This window comes from Zonotrichia leucophrys, chromosome 7, assembly GCF_028769735.1.
Source record: "Zonotrichia leucophrys gambelii isolate GWCS_2022_RI chromosome 7, RI_Zleu_2.0, whole genome shotgun sequence".
In the NCBI taxonomy this organism is placed as follows: domain Eukaryota; kingdom Metazoa; phylum Chordata; class Aves; order Passeriformes; family Passerellidae; genus Zonotrichia; species Zonotrichia leucophrys.
This window is the reverse complement of record NC_088177.1, coordinates 17492118-17500090: the sequence shown is the minus strand read 5'-3', so window position 1 is coordinate 17500090 and position 7973 is coordinate 17492118. Positions and strand designations below refer to the sequence as shown.

At 43.6% G+C, this 7973-nt stretch overlaps 1 protein-coding gene across 2 annotated transcripts in view; it reads left to right on the top strand.

The window, feature by feature from the left end:
• Positions 1–1437: 1437 nt before the first annotated feature.
• The window catches only part of HECW2 (HECT, C2 and WW domain containing E3 ubiquitin protein ligase 2), a 149347-nt gene continuing 142811 nt past the window's right edge, over positions 1438–7973 (top strand). The window contains exons 1-2 of one of the 2 annotated variants that reach the window (XM_064717671.1): positions 1475–1567; positions 4248–4383. The gene's annotated coding sequence lies outside the window, so the exon portion shown is untranslated. Of the gene's footprint in view, positions 1568–4247; positions 4384–7973 lie in introns of both variants that reach the window. The other variant, XM_064717670.1, reaches the window with a different exon arrangement.

Genomic DNA, 7973 nt, shown 5'->3' with positions numbered 1-7973 from the left:
CCAAATCTGATCCTTTAATGTAAATCCAATCTTCTATTGCATTGCACATCACAGTAGTACATTCCTCAGTATAAGGAATGAGGGAAAATTTGTATAAAACCAATCATTTGCACACTGACCATCTGCACTTTAAGCTTTTTTAAAGTACTTTGGACCAGTGTGCCAAAAGGTGTGCAAGTCACAGAAAAGAAACAAACCAAAGTTTTAAAGCTTCAGGTAGATGGAAGAGTGCCAGTGACTTTTATAGTTGACCTACTTTGGAATACAGCTGCGTACACTCCTATCTGGAGCAGCTCCTCCGGTACAGAAGGGCTGAAGAGTAAATTCCCTCCTTCTACTGAAGCCCAAGCCCACAGTGCCATGGGCTTCACTACAGAAAGGATTTGGAGCCCAGGGCTTTGAGAATGCACTGTATTTACTTTTTATTTTGACATGCATTAATTTAACATAGTTGCCATTTGGTTATTCGGAAGAAACCGTGTCTACAGAAACCCATGCATGCTCCTTGCTCCTTGGGAAGATTTCATCTTATTATGATTTAGAAAACAAAGCATGAGGTGTTGTCTGATAATAATAATCATAACCTTGATCGTGTAAGAATATGTCCATTTTTTCCTGCTACCAATATTACCGTGTTTTTGTTGGGCTGTGATTCTGCAGTGTTTCACATCTCTCTTCCTCTAGATTACTGTGTTTTGTGCATATTAATGCATTTTAAGTTTTTATTTCATTTGTGGGTTTTTTTGTAAGCACGTTTTCCTATGAAAACAATCCTGAATTCATTGCGATGGACAAAGCAGAAGTGAAATTGCCGAAAAGTCGGGAATGTAGAGCTGTCGGCACTCCACTGCTTTGAAACAGACGGGTAATTGGCACGGAGGGGCCGGTGAAGGCTGGCTCATACTCACGGCTGATGACACCGATAGCCGGCAGTGCAGATAACTGAGTGTGACTTAAAAAAACCCCGGCGTTTCACAGCACCACCTCAGTGGCGCTGGCTCGTCGATAGCGGTAACAATGTAGCAGCCGCAGGAGCCTTTCCCAAGCTCCGCGCGGGGCTCGCTGCTCACCCGCCCGCCCCATTTGCTCGCTCCTGGGGGAGCGGATCGGGCTCTGGGCCGGGGTTCCCTGCCGGGCGCTGGGTGCTGCACCGGGCCCTGGGCGGCATCCCCGCATCCCCTGCCTTGCGGGCGGCTTTGTTACCGGCTGCCCGCCCCCGGCGCCGCCCAGGCCCGCGGGGCTGCGGCCTCGGCCCCGGCCCGGCCGCCCCCACCCACGGCCGTGCCCGTTCGCGGGGAAGATGCCGGAGCGGAGGCGGGGGCTGGCGGAGGGGCGGGGGGCGCGGCCCCGCCGCTGAGACGGCGCGGGGGCGGAGGGCGGCGCGGGCGCCCCTGCGCGGGAGGCGCTGGCCCCGCCGTGGGCGCGGAGGGGCCGCCGCCGCCGGCGGGAGCCGCGTGCCGCAAGGACGGGGTGACTCCGGCCGCCGCCCGGCTCCGCAGCGGCAGCGGGAGCCGCCCTCGCCCGGAGCCCGCCGCGGGCGCGGAGCCGCAGTGCGCGCCTCGGCCAGGTGAGTGGGCGCCGGTGCCCGCGGGGGCCGGGCCGGGGCCGGGGACGCGGCGGGGCCGGCGCGGGGCTCTCCGCGGGCCGCGGCAGGTGCGGCACCCCCGGCGCGGCACCCCCGGGGCTCCGCTCCTCGCCCAGCGCCGGCCGCCGCGGCCCCGTCATGCGGGAGGCTCGGGCGCCGCGCTGCCGCGGAGCCCCGCAGGGTTCCGCTCGGCTTCATTTAAATCGGCTTTGGCCATTAAATTATAACTGGTTTCCTGCCCGGGGAAGGCGTTCAGCACTTTGTGTTCAGCTGCGTTTATTTCCTCTGGGCTGTCCCCCTTCGCCGTTTAGTGTATTTATTTATTTATGTATAAGGCTGTTCTGCAGATTCTCTGTAGCACTGTCCGTGGTGGGGAAGAAATATCACCGCAGTTTTCAAGCGTGTTGTTTTCAAAACTGAGGGTCTTAATGTGTGTTTCTATTGCTGTATGTACGGAATATAGAACAATGACATTATGTGTGTGGGAAAAATAGGTTTATATTCGTGTCCTCACTGTTCTGTGGATTGTTTGTTGATGTGGAGATCTTGTTCCTTTCTTAGGATGTTTTTGTTTTTTTCTCTTTAACCTTTTCAGAGCACATCACTACAAACCAGGGTATTTGAGAAAAATAAAATTCTCTTTTGGCCTGTATGATGCCACAATAAAAGAGAGTGTGGTATATGTAGTCAGTAATAGAGTTACATAATTTATTATCACTTATTTTGTTCCTGGATATATATCAGGAACAGGGAGAGAGTATTTATAACATTTTTTTATCTCCTCCCTTTTCTGGGGTGCTGTGTGACAGTCTTTGCACTACACTACATTGTGCTAGAATATTTTCAAGAGATTTGGCCCTGAATTGCTCCTGTACCTGAAATACCATCACGGGCCTTACCTTGCTTCACTTTGTTGATATCCAGGGCTGCTTCCTGTATGCTCCAAAATTTCTTTTGTAGATTTTTTTTATGCCCCAACACTTTTTTATTATTTTCTTACTTAAAAAAAAAAAAAAGTAAGTCAAACCTCTATAAATATTTCAGTAGTAGTTATTTACAGTTCTAAGGTACAGAAGGAAATCTGTGTCATGGACGAATTTAAAAAACCTTCTTCCTATATGCAGGTGAGCTGTTTGCTCACGTCTTCAACTTCTTTGGAAAAAACGTCTTTATGAGATGATAATGTATGGTTGCAGCATCAGGCCATAAGGCATGATGTCATTATTAGCATATGAAAGCAACAATCCTAATGGTGCCTTTCAATCAACTCTGCTGTTCAGGCTCTAGATTTCCAAAAATGTGGTGGTTGCTTTTGTGTCAGCTGGAGCTACCACGGTGGATGTTAATGTTAGTCTGCATGTGTGTATCTATCTTTCTGTCCTTACTTATAGCACCTTAAAATGGGCTCCGAGACTCCATGGAGCTCATATGGTTGACTGGAAACCACTTTTAAACTTCTGCTAGGTAGTAGTTTAACTTGACAGGATTGTAGTTGAAAAGCCTCCCTTCCGTCCATCTGTTTTTATAAAAACAGCCTTCTGGTGATGCCAGAGCAAAGCCGTGCTTTGTTAGCACTATGGATTTAGTTTGGCTTGGAGCATTTGCCAGCCTCTGCTAGGACCCCCTCTCTTCCTTAAATTGCTTTCTTGCCGTTTGTTTTTGGAGTGAATTTAGCTAATTGTCATTTCTATTTGTTTTATGCTTCCAGTGTTTTTTCAAACCTGGTAGAATGCAATGTTGCACCTTTAAGAAACTCTCTGATAGTACAGTGGCTGCCAGCCAGAAACAATATACTGTTATGTCAGATTTCCTGAGAAGAAATTGAATGAATTTTGTGTTTTCCCCTTTATAAGATTAAGTAGTAATGCCTAATGGAAAAGAAATTAACTTTTTCCTTCATGTGCCAACATGCTTTAAACTGCAGCTAAAGCTTCAATATGCTGCAAAATAAGGGGGATTTCTATGCATGAGACTCAATCTGCAGATTAAATTCTTGAATAATTATGTGTAATTCCTGTTTCTTTTTCTTTTTTTAAGTCCAGCTGAGCATTTTGTTTGTTCAAAAACTCATTCAGTCAGACAGTGGCAGAATGCTTAGGATATTGCATTTACTCCATTGGCTAATGAAGCACCTGTTTGGGTAATGTTACTGAATCATGGAAAACGAGATGTAAATAATGTGTTTAAAATTTAGTAGCATGTTCAAAATCCTTTCTTTGAGACTGTCTCCAAAATACTGCTCTTTCATAGCAGGGAGTGCTCGGAGTGGCTGAGCCTGATTGTGTTTGATCCTGCTGTCATTATGCATGGCGTGGCCATAATCTTTGCCTGCAGTGTAGCTACCACCAGAAGGAAATGTATTAAAATCATTGCCAAAAATGGAACAGAATTGACTGTTTCATGTAAAAGTTCTCTAACCTAACAGGAAGGGACACATACTCCTGCAACCTTGGGAGCGTGTGTTGAGCGCTTTAAAGCTGCTTGGTGGTATGTGAGGTGTTTCTCTAATCATGTCTTTTGTCAGTTGAGAGTGGCATGATCTACTGTTTTGATATTTGAGTTTAGTATCTGAGAAAAGCTCCTTGTAATTTTCACTGAAATTGAGCTAAACTGCATGGTTATACAGACAATGATGCAGGGCTTCTGTGATGTGCCTCCACAGCAGCTTGTTTGTGGCCAGTTGGAATATCAGTGAGGAGAAGGCTGACAATTCCTGTGTCTCTGGCAATAGGATGGAAAATGGTGATACAGCTTTGTGTAGCATGGATGCGTGTTCCAAGGACACGTCTTTGTGGGAGGTAGGATATGATGCTAAAATACTGTAGTACTTACAGAAGAGTTCAAGTAGCAGTTTTTGGTTTTATATTTTTACAGAAACATAGACATCAGTGCTTGAAATGTCTTTTCTCAGTATTGGTTGCCTGCTTGAAGAAAGTAGCACGGCAGTTGCATGTTGTCTTTGGAGTAGTTGTGTTAAATGACTGCAGTTGGATTGTGAATTCTTGTTGGAATTGAAGCCCTGACTGTTGGCTGGAGATGGTCACTCACATTACACAAGGATGTGTGTCAGTCATCCCATCCAGCACCTAGGAGTCCTGTTACTTGCTTTGATGATCAAGTTGGTGTTATGTTTCCAAGTTCTGCTGACAGGATGAACACATTTAGCTTTAGAGGCAAATGGGCAGTCACAGCCTTCATTTCACTCCGTGTTCCCTTGGAGAGCTGTTCCTTCTTCTCATGGTACCTGGTAGTGCTGGGGAGAAAATGACAAGTGACCCAGGCTAAGTCTGGTTTGGATGTAGCCATTGGATTGTGCCACCATTTTGAGTTTTGTTATATTTGCACACTTTTGTGTTAGAACTGTATTTTCTTATGGTTGGGGAGGACTAGAATGCTGATAGCAGTTGCTTAATGAACAATAAATAATACTTGTATTTCATAATTTGTTTCATAAATTTGTCATAAAGTAGGCAGTTTTGAAAAAATAGGCGATAATTATGTTTGAAAGAAAGAGATTTGAAAAAGGATCTTTTCTTTGAAGTGTATTTATCCATGTTTTTACATGGCACAGTTGTAGCTGTGTGTGTGAACAGTAATAATGGAAATGAATTTGAAATTGAAATGTGAGTCCATCATCATTTGGCCAAAAAACCCAACTAGTGCAGTCCAACCAAACCTAACATCTCAAATGGTGCATTATTTGTACTTTAGAACTAAGGAAATACCCAAAAGTGGATGATTGATGGGTCATCTGAATTGTTTGCTTTTGGAGGAGTCATTGTGACATAATTAATTGTTTGGGGCTTTGGTCATGATATTAGCACTGGAAATGAAAAGAATGCTCAAAATAAAGACTAGGCTGTTGAAATAAAATTAAAAATAACTATTGTCGAGCTGGTGTTTCTTGATGTTGCATCATGAGATCAGCAGACAAACTGGGGAGTTGTTCATACAGTGTTTTGGTTCAGGTTTCTCAAAGTCTGTGCCTCCTTTCATTTGTGAAGCTGTATATACACACACATAATTTGATTTATGGACTTTCAGTCATAAAGACTTTAATAGCATTGTCAATATCCCTATATGCCTTGTATTGACCACCAGTGAAAGATATTAGGTAACAAAAATTAACATTTTGATGAGAAGCCCACCTAAATATTGCATGGAGGACAGTCAAATGTGTTTTAAGTGCTGTGGTGGCCAGGATCCATTGGCTAGAATCCACTTGAAAAATCAGATTAAAAGTTTTTGTGCTTGACAAATCCAATGTCATTAGTTTAAAAATTCCCTGAAGGCTGGTATTGTAATTAGATGATCCCAAAGCATACAGCAGTAAATTTCATTTTCTTCCAGGAATGACCAGCAGCATCTTTAAAAAAATAAAGCATTGACTGATCCTTGTCAGATAGAGTAGGCAGAGTAGAAAAGAAGAGTTTTCCAGGAATAAATGTGACAGCTGAAGCTGCAACACCTCATGGTGAGTGGAGTGGGTCAGCCATAGCCTGGTGGGAAGCGGTGTGGTCTGTAAGGATCCTACTGAAAAAATGCTCAAAAGTGATAATTCACTTGGTGCCTCATATCAAGGGCATTAGATATTACATGCTGAGCAAAATAGTGCTAAAATAATTACAAAACCAGCAACTCCCTTTGGATCCTGATTGTCACAAAAATCCATCTTTGAGTGATTCCTTAACCTCACTCTCACAAGAGCATGTGAGCTTTGTAGTGCTAGGCCACACAGCATTCCAGCTTCAGAAGTACTTGTTCAGTGGTGTGTTTTCTTTATTTAAGAGGCTCTGCTTGGTTGATCTTATTATTATCCTGTATGATTATTGATGTGCGTCTGTTTTGAGCTGATAATTTGATAAAAGAGATTTCTCCTGCTAAAAATAAGTAGTACAGATTGTAAATGTATCATCTCTGAAATGTAGCCATAACTACATAAACCCATATTTTATGTTTCTTGCTTCATTGCTCTAATAAAAATGTCTACATTGTCTTCACCAACATAAATATTAGAGTAATGGAATTAATTTCCTAAGTATTTATATTGTAAAGGAAAAAAGAAAAAGACAGCTGTTGTACTGAGTCTTGCAGAGCTTCCCCTGGGGAAGGTAAGGTAAGGCTGGGGCTGTACCTGCTGAACCTGAGTGCTGTCACAGGCACTGTCCAGGTGTCAGAAGCTCCCTGGCCTGCCTTGGGCCGGTGTCAGCAGCCCTAACAGAGCACTGCTGAGGGAAAGCCATGGCCTAGGGACTGTCCCAAAATGGATTAGGGACAAGGCAGGCCTGGTCTGTGAGTCATGAGCGTTTAGCTCTCCCGTGCATGGCTTCAGCATCTGGCCTGTTCTCTTCCAGGTACAGGTGTGGCCATGGAGATGCTGCTGCATGTGTGTGGATTAGAAACAGCTCCCATTGAATGTTCTTTATCTAGAGAAAAAAAAGAGGCCACTGTCACTCAGGAGAAAACAACACTTTAAGGAAGTTTAGTGCATGTTGTTGTTTCATACCTAAAAAAAATAAATACATATACATACACATTGTTTCATAGAACAGTCATCTTCATATGTTTTGAATAGTGCCATGTTGAGCAATGCCCAGACTTTTCCAAAATGCTGTTAGGATCTTGTAAGTGTGTTTACTCAAGTGTCATAATTTGAGTAAATGTCACAGTTTTAGACTGCCTTACATGGTGTCTTTGTGTCAAATGTTCTCCTAATAATCTGTGTGTGTGTAGATATGACATCACTTCTCTGTTTAATTTCCTAAAATGTGTTTAGACTTCCTTGTAATGAAATAACTTTCAGCAAAATACAACTTTGACCTAGCTCAACTTTATAAACAAGTCTTACTAACTTGAGTGTGTGCTATGAACTCACTCTGATCTTCGGTAATACGTTTTATGTTGGGCTGTTAGGTTGACAGGCTGAATTTTTCATTATGAAGCTATAGGTTAGTGTAGAGAGCTAGCTGCATATTAAACAAAGACTTTGTTATCTGAAATATGGATTGATTAGCCACATGTGAAATGTTGTGTGTTGACTTAGTGTCTTAGCTGGTTATGTGTCGTTTGGAAAAGAAAAAAGCTGGATTGAAGGAGCAAAGGACTTGGCTTTCCACAGGGTATGCTTTACGACTTGTGGCTCTAAGTCAGCTGCAAGCAAACTATTTGTCAAATAATTATTTTGATCTTAATTTGCAACCCTAAGATAAATTGATAAATGTTTACTCGTGTAAGTAACCCCATGAAAAATCAATATTGGAATCACTCCTTGTAGGTGCAGAGCAGGTTGTGAGGCCTCGCCCTGCCGCTGCAGCCTGGAGAGCAGCAGGGCCAGGACAATTAGAATCCAGGGAGTGTCACAGCAGAGCCTGCTTGTGTGTCTTCCTGC